The 17,634-nt window shown below is 51.8% G+C and overlaps 1 long non-coding RNA gene across 1 annotated transcript; it reads right to left on the reverse strand.

Annotated features, from left to right (window-relative positions):
- Positions 1 to 4,177: 4,177 nt before the first annotated feature.
- On the reverse strand, positions 4,178 to 13,263 carry LOC129149428 (uncharacterized). The gene is made up of 3 exons (XR_008556320.1): positions 13,176 to 13,263; positions 11,536 to 11,645; positions 4,178 to 4,566 (listed from the first exon to the last, which is right to left on the reverse strand). It is a non-coding gene; the product is annotated as an uncharacterized LOC129149428 (long non-coding RNA).
- Between the last annotated feature and the right edge of the window lie 4,371 nt (positions 13,264 to 17,634).

Genomic DNA, 17,634 nt, shown 5'->3' on the forward strand with positions numbered 1-17,634 from the left:
TGAGGGGTGGGAGGTGGTCCCCTCAGCCCATCCTGCGCCCTCTCACAGTCCAGGAGCACTTGGGGGCAGTTGAACATCCTTAGCGCTGCTGCAGAGGTGGGAGAGGCTCCCGCCACCGCCACTGCGCTCGCCAGCTGTGAGCCCGGCTTCTGGCTGAGCGGCGCTCCCCCTGTGGGAGTGCACTGACCACCAGGGGGCAGCTCCTACGTTGAGCATCTGCCCCCTGGTGGTCAGTGCGTGTCATAGCGATGGGTTGTTCCGCCATTTGGTCAGTTTGCATATTAGCCTTTTATTATATAGGATAATGAACTCACCTCCCCTCTAGACAAATATCCCTCCATTATGAATAACCCAGATGACCTTCCCACAGAACCTGTCCTGGATTTGGGGTCTCTGAACTTGGCCTTTCTTCAGGTGCCTGCCCTTTATATGAAACCCTTGGTGTGGCCCTTCATGGCCAGGCGACCCGAGACCCAGCATTGTCTCCCCGAAGAACACGGGCACATGGCCAGGCATGGAAGTGACCTCAGGAAGTCACGTGCTGCCCCAGCTCCAGGCTCCCTGCATCTCAGTCCTGCCCTCAGGGCACAACAGTGGCCTTTCCCATGGCAGCCCTTCCCACCCAACCACACCCACCTCTGAGGACCTCTAGGTGTCTGGGACGCCCACAGAGAGAGGGGCACCATCTCCCAACACCAAACAAGTGCAATTAACTCAACCTCAGCCTCGTCCTGGGTACCACCGGGTCGAGCTCTCAGATCCCCGGGAACACAGGCCTTGAAGGAAAACCATCCAGTCGAATGTAGCTCCTTTTAAATACAAAACCACAACCAAACACCAGAACCACTGTGTCCCCTCCCAGGTCTCCACCGGTTTCTCCCCTCGGCCAGGCCAGGCTGGGGAGGTAGCGGGGACTCTGGGGCAGGAAGGGTCCCCTCCCCTCTCGTGCCTGTGGGTATTCCCACACGAACGTCAGAATAAATTGTCATTTTCATAGCCGTCGCTGCTGGCTGTCATTTCTGTTTTCCTGGCAGGGGGCTTGGTGTCGGGGCACATCACTGTCATTGTCACCGGGGTGCTCTCATCCCAAAGTGGTGAAATAAGTGTCACAAGGCTTGTGGCCCACCAAAGCACCCCAACAGATAAACACATGCACAGAGTGTGGGTGGGTTAGAACTTCGTGGGGTGCAGGGTGGGGCTATTAGGGTAAAAATGTCAAAAACAGGTTGAAGAATGCCATAGGGAAGGCAGGCTTTGTGTTCTCGTCTAAATTCTCCCACCTACCCAATGTAATTTTAACTCTTTGGCTTTTTGCCATGTGAGAGAAGTTTACAGAAAACATTGGACTGAGTGCAGAAGAATGGTTGAGAGGGAACAGAGGGATGTTCCTGTTCCAGCCATTATTATTTTTTAAAATATTTTTATTGATTTCAGAGAGAGAGAGAAACATCAATGATGAGAATCACTGATCGGCTGCCTCCTGCACGCCCTCTACTGGGGATTGAGCCCACAACCCAGGCATGTGCCCTTGGCTGGAATCGAACCTGGGACCCTTTATTCTGCAGGCTGATGCTCTATCCACTGAGCAAAACTGGCTGGGGCCCATTCCAGCCATTATTAACTAGCCCTGCAACCTTGGACACAGGACAAAGTGACCCAAACTTTTCTTTCATAAGTGAAAAATGGGAGCAGACACCTTACTCTCAGGGGCCCCTTTCAAATGTAAAGTGTCATGATTTCAGGGCCAATGGGATTTGGTGTTTTGCAAGAAGGCTTGCAGGCCTGCTCCTGGAGTGGGAGCAGGTGGGGAAGAGGCGCCTAATGGACGCCAAGGGCCTCGCAGAGCCATGGGGTGGGCTGGCAACAAAGAACCTGCGAGCCCAGTGTGTCTTCTGGCCCCCAGAGGGCGTGCTGACACCGTGGGAAGGGAGGTGCTTCTCTTCAGAGTGAATTGATTCCACGTTGCTTGGAAATACCTTCTAAAGAAGCCATTGTCTCCTTACCCTTTGATTTACCCTCGGTAATTTCCAGGACCAGAATTGGGAGCTGTTATTGTTATTTCAACAGCCCCCATCCCAGTTCAGGGACCTGTGGACATGTCACCCCACATGGTAAAGGGACTTCCCAGATAGAATGATCTGAGATGGGGATGACCCTGGATTCCCCACGGGAGGGTGGGGCAATGTCATCACAGGGTCCTTATAAGAGGAGGCAGGAAGGTCAGAGTCAGAGATGGAAGAGACTAAGCTGCTGCCTTTGACGAGGGAGGAAGGAGCCACAAGCCAGGGATGTGGCGCCTCTAGAAGCTGGAAAGGGCCTGAAGCAATTCTCCCTGGAGCCTCCAGAAGAACCAGCCCTGCCCACCCCTGGGTTTAGCCCCATGTAACCCATGTTGGACTCCTGAACCCAGAACTTTAAGGGAATAAACTTAGATTATTTAAGTCACTGAATTTGTGGTCATTGGTTACAGCAGTCATAGGAAAGTCATACACCCTCTAGGAAGAAATGCTTTGCACAGCCCAGCCAGTGTGCTCAGTGGTTGAGCTTCGACCTATGAACTAGGAGGTCACAGTTCAATTCCTGGTCAGGGCACATGCCCAATAGGGGGCGTGCAGGAGGCAGATGATCAACGATTCTCATCATTGATGTTTCTATCTCTCCCTCTCCCTTTCTGAAATCAATAAAAATACATTTTAAATAAGTAGCCTTCTGATCTGTGCAGAAGCATTGTATGGTGCTGGAATGGGGCTTCACTTGTTACTGAACAAAATCAAAATTTCCATAGAGCCTTACCTCACACCATACATGAAAATTAAACTCTCTAGTTTCTTGTTTAATATAAATGAAAGAAAACCATGGGCAATAAGAAGAAAATGAAGGAGAATATTTACATAAAGGTCTTCCCCAGCCCAAGTCTATAAGTTTATCACCAAGAGTAGAAGCCATCAGGGAAAAGAGTGACCAAAAATGTAAAAAAAAGGAAAAAGTATATCAGTGTTCTTAAAGACAAACAAGAAACCAGGAGAAATTTATGTAATATATATGATAAATTATATGTATAGAAAAGCTTTTATAAATAAGTATATAAAAACATAAGCCCATATATAAAGAATTTAGCTAACCAATAAGAAAAGACCACTCCCCAATGATGTGAATTGGCAATATAAATGGTCAACAATGCATTACTGCAGTGAGGATTTGTCCTGTCAAATTGATAAATGACACAAGGCCTAATATACAGTGTGGGGAGAAGGATGTGGGGAAATAGAAACCAGGAAACATGTCCATGGACGTGATAATTGGTACCTCCTAGCTGCAGGGTCCTATACAACCCATCAAAACATCCTTCCAAGGTAAATCCCTCTGACACCAACACCACAACCCAGGCATGTGGCCTGACCAGGAATCTAACCGTGACCTCCTGGTTCATAGGTCAGAGCTCAACCACTGAGCCACACAGACTGGGCTCCAGTTTTAATGTACTTTTTACAGAGTTAGAGTAATTGTAATATCTGGCAATATAAGTTCCTTGTTATTATTATTGTTTTTGTATTTTCTCAACTATTCTAAATACTTAGCATAGTAATATTATACGTAGGGGAGTAACAGTATTATCATACTTAGAATTGCATTTAGTTCATAGTCCAGGTGAACTTTAGAATTACTTTATTTATTTATTTTTGCTCATATAATTTTTAAAATATATATGTATTTATTTATTGGTTTCAGAGAGGAAGAGAGAAGGAGAGAGCGATAGAAACATCAATGATGAGAGAGAATCATTGATCCGCTGTCTCCTGCACACCCCCCACTGGGGATCAAGCTGCAACCCAGGCATGTGCCCTTGGCCAGAATCGAACCTGGGACCCTTCAGTCCTCAGGCTGAAGCTCTATCCACTGAGCCAAGCTGGCTAGGGCACTCATATAATTTTTTAAATTGAGCTATAAGTCCCATGCCATAAAATTCACTATTTTAAAGTGAACAACTGAGTAATTTTTAGTACATTCCCCAAATTGTGCAACCATCGCCATCAAATTCTAGAACATTCTCATCACCCCAAAAAGAAGCCCTGTCCTTCTCAGTAGTCACTCACACCCCTCCCCCAGCCCCTGGCAAGCAGGAACCCACTTCCTGTCTCTGAAGACGTGCCTGTTCTTAACATTTCACATCCGCCTGTGTCTTTTTATTTTTTATTGATTGACTTCAGAGAGAGAAAGGGAGAGAAAGAGAGGCATCAATTTGTTGTTCTACTTGATAAATTCATTCATTGGTTGATTCTTATATGTGCCCTGTCTGGGGGATAGAACCCACAGTCTTGCCATATGGGGACGACGCTCTAACCAAGTGAGCACCCCGGCCACGGCTGCATGTTCCTTTTAAAGTTACTTCTTAGTTATTTTGGGCTCCAACTATGCAACCATGATGCCTTTCTCCCCATTGTACTTTCCGGATGGTTATGTCTGGAGCAGGTAGGAAATCTCTTGATCTCGCCATGGATTTTGTAACTGGCTTCTTTTCTGAATGTTAAGTTGATCCTCCTGCATTTGCTGGGCTGAGGCTCACACCTGCAGATGACATTAATTGGATGTGGTCACCTTTTATCATCAGAATTAGTAATTAGTAGATACTGTTTCATAGATGATGACAATTGGCCAAATTAAGTTTAATAGCATATATATTTAACCACTAGTAAAATGTCAAACACTTTTAGATTAACTGAGGGACAAAGACAGGAAAACAGTACCTACAAAAGAGAGGAAGCCCAGAAAACAGCAATGATGTTATTTCACAGCATAACACAAGACTGGTTCCTGGAAAACCAAATGCTGCAGTCATGGATCAGGGTTGGCTAAAGGCAGCCTACCACCTGCTTTAAAAAAATTTTAAAGCATGGCTTAGTGGTTGAGCATCGACCTATGAGCCAGGAGGTCACAGTTCGATTCCTGGTCGGGGCACATGCCTGGGTTGCAGGCTCAATCCCCAGTGTGGGGCATGCAGGAGACAGCCTATCAATGATTCTCTCTCATCATTGATGTTTCTGTCTCTCTCTCCTCCCTTCCTCTCTGAAAGAAATAAAAAAATATATATATAATTAAAATAATATTTCACATATAGGTAATTCATTAAGGTTTATTTACTATTTTTAAAATTTCTTACTCGACAACTAGAGAACCTCTTTTTCTGCCAGAATATCATAAAAACATTTGTGGAAATTGATTTTCTTTTTTAATTGATTGTACACATTCAACTCTATGAAAAATGTCAAATTCAAAAAAAAAAAAACACCAACCACATAAAAACCAAACATTGTACAGGCGATTGCCTCTAGGCAGAATGCAAGAAAACTAGAGATTAATAAGCAGGATCAAATAACTCTCAGCCATAGGCAAGTTCAAAGCCTTCTCTTGGATACCCCTGGAGAGAGAGGACAGCCCAGACAGAGTTCAAGGGAAGAGTCCTGGCTGTAGGGTCAGAACACCTAACAAGAAACATAAACTCTAAACATCAACTTCCTGTGTGTAATATGGACCTTGCACTTCTGTGTCTTTAAGAGTAGCTGTTTTAGAGAAGCTTGGAACAGACTGTCAAACTTCAGAGGGAAGGCAAGGGAGGGTGGAGGTGGGGGTAAGAGATCAGCCAAAGGACTTGTAAGCATGCATATAAGCATAACCAATGGACACAGACACTAGGAGGGTGAGGGCATGTGCTGGGGGGTGGGGGTGGCTGGGGAGAGGTCAATGGGGGGGAAAGGAGACATATGTAATACTATACGTAATACTTTGAACAATAAAGAATTTAAAAATAAATAATAATAATAATAAAAAGAGTAGCTGTATTAACTATTAGTTATTAATCAGAAAGGAACTGTATTTGTGGGCTACTACATAATAAATGATCACAGACAAAACCACTCAAGACAATACACTGGCTGCTGCCACCGAGATGGGCTAAGCTGTTTTCTACCTCCTGGCCACCCTCAGGGGCAATGCCTCCCCCAGCACCAAATACATCAAGAAGATGCTGGATATGCCCTAGCTGGTTTGGCTCAACGGATAGAGCATCAGCCTGCGGACTGAAGGGTCTCAGGTTCGATTCCAGCCAAGGGCACATACCCAGGTTGCAGGCTCCAATGTGGGGTGTGCAGGAGGCAGCCGATCAATGGCTCTCTCTCATCACTGATGTTTCTACCTCTCCCTCCCTCTCCCTTCCTCTCTGAAATCAATAAAAAATATATTTTTTAAAAATAATAAAAATGAATTAAATTTAAAAAAGAAGATCCTGGATAGCATGGGCATCGACGCCGTCAACTACCAGCTCAACAGGGTCATCAGTGAGCTGAATGGAAAAAACAACGAAGTTGCCATCACCCAGGGTATTGGCAAGCTGGCCAGAGGTCCCGCTGGCAGGTCAGTGGCCGGCTCTGCCACCCCAGGGTCCGCAGCTCCTGCTGCTGCTTCTGCCCCAGCTGCAGCAGAGAACAAAACGAGAAGGAGGAGGAGTCAGATGATGACATGGGATTTGGCTTGTTTGATTAGAGTCCTGCTCCCCTGCAAATGAAACCCTCTTTACATTAAAAAAAAAAAAAAAAAAAAGACAACACCTGTTTGCTATCTCACGGTTTCCGTGGGTCAGAAATGCCCTGCTCAGGCTGCAGTAAAGGTGTCGCAGGGCTGGGATCTCACCCAGAGGCTCAGCTGGGGATGGGTCCGCTTCCAAGTCCTGGGCCTGTTGGCAGGATTCAGCTCCCGGCAGGTGCAGGCCTGAGGGCCTCAGTTTCTTGCTGGCTGCTATGTGGGCCGCCCCAGCATGACCACTTGCTTCCGCAGAGCCAGCGAGAGAAAGTGGGCCAGAAGGGCATCACAGCTGATGTGACTATGGCCCCACTCATTGGTCAGAAGCGAGTCGGGGGAGGGGACCACACAAGGACATGACCACCTGACAACTGTCCGGCTTTGTCTCACTAAGTGGAAGTGACACTCCCTGAGTCACAGGTCCTGCTTCCTTAGGTGACAGGAACAGCAATCAGGTGGCTATTTAAAGACATGAAAGCAGTTGGAGTTACTCGCTTGTAGAGACAGTGCTGCTGGAACCTTCTTGATGATTCTTCCTGCTCTGCTTCAGAGTCTCTCTAGACCAGTTCCCCACCTGGCACTGCTGGCCCTGGGCCTGGATTATTCTGCAGCCTCAGCCCTATGGGATACTGAGCAGCATCCCTCGACCAACCCACTGATGCCAGGAACTCCTCCAATGTGACAAACACAGATGTCACCAGACATGTCACCAGGTACTTTCCTGGCACAGGGTGTTGGTGCCTTCCCAGTCTGCCCCTGGGCAGAGTTTGGACTACCTTTGAACACATGCTCTCTCTCACGCACAGTTCATTCTCCTGAAACTTCTTGTGAGTGAGAAGCAGGCGTTTCCTTAAATGCCTTGTTTCCCAGTGTTGATCCTTCTCTTGAAAGTGCAGTCTGAGTGCACGCAGTCTTGGCGTGCAGCTCTTGGTCTGCATGCTGCAGACTCCCGGGGATTCCACTGGTTCCCTTCTTTGGTTCACACAGATTCTCTCCTTCATAACCTCTCCGGGCCAGGATGCGCTGTACAGTGTGATTTGTTTTGTGTCCAGTCTTGGTCAACAGGACAGTAGTTTCTCCTCGTGCCCCAATGGCACCATCAAGCTCCTCTGCACCACACACAGTCGCGAGCCTCCACCCTGCGGGGCTCACTGGTCAAACATCTTTATTGGGATCTCACTGACAAGCTGCACAATTCACCCATTTATAGTGCACATCGTGCCCTAACTGGTGTGGCTCAGTGGATAGAGCATCGGCCTGCGGACTGAAGGGTCCCGGGTTCGATTCCGGTCAAGGGCATGTACCTTGGTTGCGGGCGTATCCCCAGTAGGGGGTGTGCAGGAGGCAGCTGATAGATGTTTCTCTCTCATCAATGTTTCTAGCTCTCTATCCCTCTCTCTTCCTCTCTGTAAAAAAATCAATAAAATATATTTAAAAATATATATATAGTGCACATCGCAGGGGCATCTGGTGCCTTCAGCGTCGTACAATCACCACCTCCATCTAGTGCCAGAATAGTCTCACCACCCTGAAAGAAGCCCTGGTCCCATCTGCAGTCATCCATCCACCCATCTCCTCTTCAGCCCCTGACAACCACGAACCCACTTCCTGTCTCTGTGGATGTGCCTGTTCTGGACATTCCACATAAATGGACTCACACACGGTGTGGCTTTTTATGTCTGGCTTCTCTCACTGAGCATCATGTGTGCAAGGTCCATCCAGGTTGTAGTGAGTGTCAGTGCTTCCCTCCTTTTCATGGCTGAGTAATATTCCCGTGTGTGTGTGAGCTCTTGTGCTTGTCTGTGCATCCATTTGATAGGTCATTGCAGCCTCTGGCTGTCCCCAGTCACGTGCAGAGTTTTGTGCCTTTGTGCCAGGAGCTGTGTTCCGCAGCCCTGTTTACACAGCACTTCTGCTGACCTTCTGATGCTAGCGCCAGTCACCACCCAGGGCAGAGGAGGGGGGTGAGGGAGAGGAGAGTGTTCCTAGATATTTCTGGAGTTCTCTGGCCTTCTTTCCAAACCAAAGACAGTGGATGAAAAACAAATCCGCTGCCACGCTCTGCCCCTCCCACTGGGCGGGACTTCTGCTCCCAGAAAGGTCGCTGCACTGCAAAACAGCTAGAAACAGACGAGGTGGAAGCCCGTCCCTGCACCCAGGCCAGCGAGGTCACCGTGGCCCTGTTGCTGGCCTCAAAGGTCTGAGTTCCTATCACATGCCAGGGTTGACCTGAGTTTCACACTGGTGACCCTGAACGCCCTGCAACGCATTGTTGGAAACGGAAGTTGGGGTCAAGCATGCTCACCCATGAGCCCCCAGCACAGGTCCCCAGTGCTGATTGACAAAGTTGCTGGAACCTTCTGCCTCCCGGGGCTCTGGTCTTTTTTTTTAAATCCTCATCCAAGGATATTTTTCCATTGACTTTTTTTTTTTTTTTAAGGGAGTGGAAAAGAGGGAAAGACAGAGAGAAATATCTATGTGAGAGAAACACATCGATTGGTTGCCTCCTGCACGCGCCGGACCAGGGCCCAAGCTGGGGAGGAGCCTGCAACTGAGATACGTTTCCTTGACTGGAATAGAACTGGGACCCTTTGATTCGCAGTCCAATGGTCTATCCACTGAGCCAAACTGGCTAGGGCTAGGATCTGGTCTTGACTTCAGTGAAAGATGGGCCCTGAGACTGCCTGGGACACCACAACACGGTCCCTGTCAGCCATGATGCAGGAAGGTGGCCCCAAGCCCAGTGTCCCTGCAGACACCCTGCATCTTTTGGAACCTCTGTGTTCCCCGCACCGTCTGACCCGTGTGCGGGAGCATATCTTTCTGCCTGTTCCTCTGGTTCAGCTCTGGGGGCCATCATGCGTTCTGAGCACCCAGCCAGGCCAAGAAAGAACAAGCTTTCCACTAGGAGTCCTTTAGGAAAGGCCCAGAGAGGGTGGACCCATTTCACCTTCTGTCAAATGAGCACCCTCATCCATCAGTCCAGTCCCCAAAAGCTGCCGAGGAGCCATGCCTATGCATGTCAAAGCAGCAACAGAAGACCTATGCACCATCATCCCTTAGGATCAGCCTGGAGAGACAGCACGGTGACTTCCTAGGGCTGCTGTGACAAATCACCAAAACGTGGTGGCTTAAAACCACAGACTTTCATCACCTCGCATCTGGAGGCCAGATGTCCGCAAAAGGCTAAAATCCAGGTGTGGCCGGGCTGGTTCTTTCTGGACGTTCCAGGGGAGAATCTTTTTCTTGCTTTTCCCAGCTTCTAGAGGTGCCACATCCTTGGCAGGTGGTCCCTCCCCCATCTTCACAGCCCACCCCAGGAGTATCTCCACAAACCCCAAAGAACGCTGGGTACATGGGAAAGCTTCCCACGGGCCCTGGGCCCAGGCGGAGTGTGGAGACCACTGACAGCCCACGGCCCTCCTAGACCTAAGCCAGCCCTCCCCAGCACACCTGGTGGGAAGCAGGAAGGCTGCTTTTAGAAGAGCTGGAGGCCGTGCCACCTGGGAGGCATGTCCAGCTGCATGCAGGGCTGTGATGGTCCTGTTTTATGGGTCAGCGGGAGTGGGGACACTCAACAATGTTTAGAAATTACTTAACATTAGGTGTGTGCTCTCTCTTTCATTTTACTTTATATTGGACTAGTTTTAAACTTACAGAAAAGTTGCAAAATTATACTAAGAGTTCCCAAATGCCCCCAACCCAGTTTCCCTAAAGCTAATGTCTTACATCATGGACATAAGGAACAAGGGAACAGGATCCAAGCAGGACACCCCAGGATAGTGGCGTCCAAAAGTGCTCAGGTGGGGGTTGATTTGGGGGGGGGGTGCAGGAAGTAGGGCCACCAGGGGGAAGCTGGGGCCACATCTCAAAACCTGCCATGGACCAGGAACCCTACCAGGCTAATCGCCCCCTCCTCCCCAAATCTCTGGGCCCTGCCTCCCCTCCAGATGCCGGCCCTGTTCCTTGAGGCTAGCCTTGGCAAGGGTCCTGGCCTCAGGCAATCTCCATGCCCCCAAGGGCCACCCCAGGAGGCAGTCCAGGATTGCGGCACAGAGGGGGCAGAAGAGGGGTGAGGAGGGTCTGTCCATAGTGGGGGGACGTTGTGGCTATGGTCACTGCCCCCCAGAATCTACAGGGTCGAGGTCCTCATTACCACCCCACCCTGTGGGGATAGTGCCAGGCATTGAGACCTGAGACCCGGTGGAACCAACCTCTCTGCCCCTCCAGGTGGGTAAGGGTCCCTGTAAGGGATGTTTCCCGGCGCTCGGGAAGAGGGGTAGGCGTAGGAGCCCAGGCCTGGGGAACAAATCCGGCCCCACCTGCCGTGTGGCCGTCTGTGGTCGCGTTACAATCTCAGGGCACTACAACCGCAGGACGTGGTGACCCCCAGGGAGAGTGGGCGGTTGCTGCATAGGGCCCAGTTGCATGCTGTGGCGCCACATAAATGCAGGGGCACCCTTCAGGGAAGTCACAGACTCTGAAGGCATTGCCTCCATGCCCCTGCTATGCGCATCTGGCGGAAACTGAGGCTCAGGGAGAGCCGGAACCGGTCTGCATACCCCATACTGCAGGCTGTGCCTGCCACCCTGAACTAGGAAGTAGTAGACAGACCGCAAAAAGATGCGTGCGGTCCCTTTAAAAGGGGTGCGGCTCTACGCTCGCTGCCTAGACAATAACAATCCCATTGGCTGAAGCGCAAGCCAAGGCCACGCCACTTTCCTAGGTCCCTGAAATCCTATTGGCCCAGCGCCAAGACTCCGCCTCCTACTCCCTGAAAGCCCGGGCACTGCGCCACTTTCTTTGACGTAAACGCGTTGCCCTGGCAACCGCTCCAGCAGCGAGGCAGAGTTGGCCCTGGGCCGGAGTCTGAGCACAGGCGCGACCGCCTGGGGTCCCTAGGGTTGGCCCGGTCTCCGGAGTCCACGGCGCCCCACGCTGGCGCTCCTCGCCGCCTGTTACCTCAGAGTAGCCGGACAAGAGGCCCCGCATCGTGGATGAAGAGGAGGCGCCTCGGGAATGGCATGCCTGGCTGGGGTTCCAGGGACGGGCTGGGCGCCGCGGGCGTCGGGCTGCAGAGGGCGGGGAGGGTTCAGAGGCGCCCGGTCACACGCCTGGCAGCAGATCGGCTCGAGCTTTTAGCAGCACAAGCAAATTCAACCCTGGGAGAGGGCATTCCCGGAGCCTGGTTCCTGCACCGGCCTGTGGTCAAGAGGAACCCGCCACCTCAGGCCACAAGAGGCCTCCGTGGCGGAAACTGAGGCTCAGCAGTCCAGGCTTCCAGGGTTCTCCTGTCCCCTGGACAAGTCGCCCCTCTCTCCTGTCCCATCAAGGGACCTGGCCGAGAAGCCAGGTTTGCCTCCCCGCCCGCCCCCCGCCCCCTCCAGGCCTGGCTGGAGTCACCTCGTTTTTGCTCATCTGCAAAATGAGAACTCTGGGATGCGCCCGGGTTAGTGCCCATATGAGCCTCCTAGGGCAGCTGTAACAAATTACCACGGATTTGGGGACTTCCTTAGACATTTATTCTGTGACAATTCTGGAGGCCAGAATTCCAAAATGGACCTCATGGGACTAAAGCCAGGTGTGGTCGGGGCTAGTCCTTCCCAAGGTTCCAGGGAGAGCCTTTTCTGGACTTTTCCAGCTTCTAGTGGCACCGCATCTCTGCCTCATGGTCCCTTCCTCTGATTTCACAGCCGGCAATGCTACCTCTTCCATCTCTCTGACTCTGACCCTGCTGCCTCCCTCTTACAAAGACCTTGTGATGACACTGGGCTCCCAAGCAATCCAGGATCAACCACATGTCAGAGTTCTTGACTAATCAATCCCACCTGCAAAGTCCCTCCCTCTATCTCATGAAGTGGCACATCCGCAGGTACAGGGTCTGAGAAGGCGATGTCTCTGGGGGCTGTTATTCTGCGGACCCCAGGGTGTGACTGAGCTTTCTGAAGCATGGAGCTAGCTCTGCCCTCTGCCTGGCCCTAGGGGGAGTGTCATTAGCACATGTAACACTCAGTGCTACTCCGGGCCAGGCAGGGAGCTCCCGCAAGGAGGTGGCCCCTAACTACACCTGGAGTCAGCCAGTAGGGAAAGGCCCTTGGATTCCAGACAAGATGATTTGGGAGCAGGCGAGCTTAGTAGTGTGGCCTGGTCAGGCACAGGGATTCCCCCACATCTACCTCCCTTTTCCTCTCTGACCCCCCAAATCCATCCAGCCATACCCTGCCCCTTCTCTCTACCCTCCTCTGACTGTGACCCTCCTAGGATCCTACTATGCCATGAAAGCCCCCTACTCTCTTCAAAACTAGGGTACTTTGCCCTGGCTGGGTAGCTCAGTTGGTTAGAGCACTGTCCTGGCATGCCAAGGTTGCAGGTTGGATCTCCCATCAGGGCACATACAAGAAGCAATCAATGAATGCATAAATAAGTGGAACAACAAATCAATGTTTTCCTCTCTCCCTCCCTCCCCCCTCACTTCCTTCCTTCCCTTCCCCCCTGCCACTTCCTCTCTAAACTCAATTAAAAAAACTAGGGCACTTGTACATGATGCCCCAGGTCACCATTTGGGAGCTGGGAACAGGAAACCTGGCTCCCCCAAGAGTCACCTGGGTGTCGCCTTGGATGTGGTAGAGAAGCGATGATAAGCCAAGTGCCCCATCCTCAGTCACCGGGCAGAGTGGTGGCCTTTGGGACTTTTAGTGACTGACCCCTGGGAGGCAGGACTTGGGCAGTACTATCCCCTATCACAGTGGGGTGGGCCCCAAGGCTGCAGAGACACCCACAGCTGGTAGCTCCTGGCCACGCCCACCCCTGCTTTCCTTTTTCCCTGCCCTACCCCCTACACCCTCAAGGAGGACTGGGGCCCTGGCTCCGTCCCCAGGACTGCTGAGCCACTGGAATGGAGTGAGCCATGAGTCAGCCAGCAGGAAGGGACACTTACAGCCACTTGCATCAGATGTTCCTGCCTCATGGCCCACTGCCAGAGGCCCCAGCCTGTGACCCTCGTTTATATGGGGACCTCCTGGGGCTTGTGGTTTCTGTCACTGGGGGGTCCACACAGGTGGGAACATGCACAGGGAGTGCAGGCCAGGCTGGATGCCAACCCAGGACTGACTCCTGCCCCCCATACCCGCAGCCACCACAGCCTCTAGGGCTGACCCTGATTCTAATACCCTGATTCTAGCTTAGAATTTGGGTTGAGATCTGGGCTTCTCCCACAGCAGCTCAGTGCTTGAGGGCCAGCCCTGTAACATTCTGAGCCTCAGGTGCCAGGCTCTGAGCAGAGAAGAGAGTGACCCTCCCCTCAAAGGCACAGGCTTATGAGGAAACTGCAATGGTATCAGCCCCACAGCACCCAGATCCACGCATGGGCACCCCCAGCTTTCACATGTGCATATACCAAGTAGGTGCATGGCCCCCACACCTTCATCCCACTCCCACTGATGCACAGGGTTTGTCCTACACAGACCCAGGCTGTGCCTCTCTGAACATGCACAGACACACATACACACCCCAGCCTGCTTGCACCTGCACACACACCAAACTGGTGCCTTTTTTTTTTTTTTTTTTTTTTTTAATGTTGGGAGACAGCCCTCACTGGTTTGGCTCAGTGGATAGAGTATCAGCCCGAGGATTGAAGAGTCCCGGGTTCATTTCTGGTTGAGGGCAAGTACCTCGGTTGCAGGCTGGATTCCCTGGCCCCACGTGCAAGAGGAACCAATCGATGTCTCTCTCTCACATCAATGTTTCTCTCTGTCTGTCTCTCCCACTCTCTCTAAAAATCAGTGGGAAAATATCCTCAGGTGAGGATTAACCAAATGGGGGACAGAGATGCTTACTGTCACCCCTTCGTAGGGTTGCCAGAAAGCATACAGGACACCAGTTAAATCTGAATTTCAGATAAGCAATGAATAATTGCTTGGGCCCTGGCCAAGTGGTTAGAGCGTCGGCCATAGACTGAAGGGTTGCAGTTCGATTCCTGGTTAAGGGCACATACCTCAGTTGCAGGTTCAATCCCTGGCCCCGGTCAGGGCTCATGCAAGAGGCAACCAATCCATGGCTCTCATTCTCCCCCTCCTCCCTCCCTTCCACTCTCTCTAAAAATCAATGGTAAAAAGTATCCTCAGATGAGGATTAATAATAATAATAATTATTATTATTTATGCATGGGGCTTACACTGAAAAGTTATTGTTTATCTGAAATTCAAATTTAACTGGCATGCTGTATTTTTATGGGCTGGTTATGGAGGTTCTGAGCTGCCCTGGAGTTCCCTGGACACTTCCCAGGAGGTGAACTCTGCACGACTGAGCCCCCAGGATGCCAGGGCTCCAGATATCTGCTACCTGACCAGATCAAAGTGGACACCTCCCCCCCCCCCGCTGCCTTCCCCCCCCCCGCCCCCTCCCCCTAGCTGCCATCAGCCTGCCTCCTCCTGCTCAGGGGAAGTAGAGGCCCCAGGGCTGGCAGTCAGGACCTGCCTGGTGTCTCCTCTGGGGTTTTGGGGTGACCCTGAGAGTCAGCCTGCAGAAGTGAGGGACTTCTTGGGAGCTGGCTGGAGGCAGACAGGGCACTCCCTAGAGAGCCAGCTCCCTACACCTTTGGCCCAAGGCTTGTCAAGCCCCCTTCATGACTTGGGCAGGAAGAGCATTTACTACTAGTTTCTCCTTTTTTTGGTCATCACTTCCCAGGACCTTCTCTCTGCCCTGCGAGCCTCAGGCTGGCCTCTGGCCCATCAGGGCAACCCTGAGTCCCCCTCTCAGGCTGGCCATTTTCTCTGGCATCCTTTGGTGGGGAGTTTCCTTGTCCTGGGCCCTGCCTGTCCTGCCCACCAGCTCTGGCTGGACCTGCCCCTTGCTGACTGTCACTGCCCCAGCCTGGATAGAGAAAACCTGCTGCCTAAAAACTGAGAAGCTTGAGAAGTAGGGGCTAGGCTTCCTGCCTCACCTGCCTAGCAGGTTCCTTCCACACAGGGGCAGGTGGGACCCCCTCCCTGAGGCAGGGGGTATCCTTGAGGGCCCCAGGAAAAGCAGAGTGGGAAGGCCCAGCTGTGCCCCAGAAACCTTCCAGCCCTTCTCCTTCCCCAGCCCCTAGGTGCCCGGCACCTCTGTGGCTGGGCCTGTAAAGAGGACCATCTCCGGGAAGATGGCAGGTGTTGGCTGTCTGGGGCTGGTGACGGGCCTGCAGCAGGACAGAGCTGAGGCCTGAGAGCTGCAGGCAGGGCACAGAGGTCCTTCTCCTTCCCTGATTCCCATGAGCAGCCCCCTTGTCCCTAGTGCAGGCTGGGCTGGGGCTGGGGCTGGCTGCCTTACCTAGGCCAGCACAGCCAAGGCACCCACAGATGCCTGCCAGTCCCAGTGCTCAGCCTCCTGTGTCTACAAGCCAAGGGACATCAAGGATGGTTGGCACCACCAGGAGCTGGAAGGATCCTCCCATAGAACCTTCTGGTGAGGGTGTGGCCCTGCCAACACGTTGATTTCAGGTTTCTGGTCTCCAGAATGTGAGAGTATGCGTGTGTGTGTGTGTGTGTGTGTGTGTGTGTGTGTGTGTGTTTAAGAATAGTTTATTGATTTTTAGATAGAGAGGAAGGGAGAAGAGAGAAACATCAATGTGACAGCACATCAATCAGCTGCCTCCTACAGGATTCCTACCACGGATCGAGTTTGAAACCATCATGTGTCCTGACTGGGGATCAAACCAGCAACCTTTCAGTACATGGGACAGCCCCAACCAACTGAGCCACACCAGCCAGAGCAAATTTATGTTTTTTTTAAGTCACCATGTGTATGGTACTTTGTTACAGCAGCCTCAGGAAGCTATTACACTTATACCAGTGGTCGGCAAACTGCGGCTCGCGGGCCACATGCGGCTCTTTGGCCCCTTGAGTGTGGCTCTTCCACAAAATACCACGGCCTGGGCGAGTCTATTTTGAAGAAGTGGCGTTAGAAGAAGTTTTAAGTTTAAAAAATTTGGCTCTCAAAAGAAATTTCAATCGTTGTACTGTTGATATTTGGCTCTGTTGACTAATGAGTTTGCCGACCACTGACTTATACAATCCCCATATGCAAGTACACACACACACACACACACACACACACACACACACGTGCACATGAACACATTTGCAAATGCTCAAACACATTCCTTCTTTTCAGCAATATTCAGTGAGTACTTCCTGCCTGTGTGCCAGGCCCTGTGCTGGGCAGTGGACAGAACTGTGCTCTCGTGGAGCTGACCTTCTGGGAAGGGGCAGTGGCCCATCTGTACCCACCTTACCATCCAGAAGTGTATGAAGACCTGCAGGTGATTACATAAATACAGGATGAAGGGTGGCGGGAGAGAGGTGGGGAGGATGAGGAGGGACCCATGGCTTCTCCTGGGCAGGCAGGTCTGGCAGCCCCACCCCAGGCACCTGGAGCCAATGTATGTGTCTATACACACACACGTGCACAAACACACACACACGGAGGGGCTGGTTGGGGAGGGTCTTCTAAACGACCAGGGGGCTGGCTGAGATGAGGCCTCACAGCTCCTGTAGCCTGAGCTGTGGTTTTGGGGGGGCAGCATATAAATAGAAGCGGCTGGCAGGGAAGGGACAGTCCAGCCTTAGGTCAGCGGGGCCTGGTTGGCAGAGTTTGGGGTTGGGTGGCCATAAGCTTCTGGAAGAACAAGCTGGAGCTTAGAGGGCACAGGGTCTGAGGACTTTGCTCAACATTGCTGGGGGGACAGGCAGCTAGCCAGGGCTGACTATCTTAACCTGGGTCGGGTGCTCCAGCCAAAATGGAATTGTTTTACCTCCTGTCCTGGCTCCCCACCGCACCAGTCCAGAAGAAACGCTCCTTTGCAGGACTGAGGAAGGATCCTGCATAGACCTTAGTACCCATCCCCCACTGTGGTCCCTTTTCCCTGCCAACAACGGGATGACCTCTTGGGGAGTTCAAAGCATGTTGTGTGCATATTGGAGCAGCTGAGACCAGGATGGGGAGCTGCAAGGCAGGAGTGAGTGAGCAGGAGTGTCGCCAAAAGGAGTCAGTGTATCCTAGGCCCCCCGGCCGGCACACTGGGGG

This window comes from Eptesicus fuscus, chromosome 6 (assembly GCF_027574615.1).
Source record: "Eptesicus fuscus isolate TK198812 chromosome 6, DD_ASM_mEF_20220401, whole genome shotgun sequence".
NCBI lineage: Eukaryota > Metazoa > Chordata > Mammalia > Chiroptera > Vespertilionidae > Eptesicus > Eptesicus fuscus.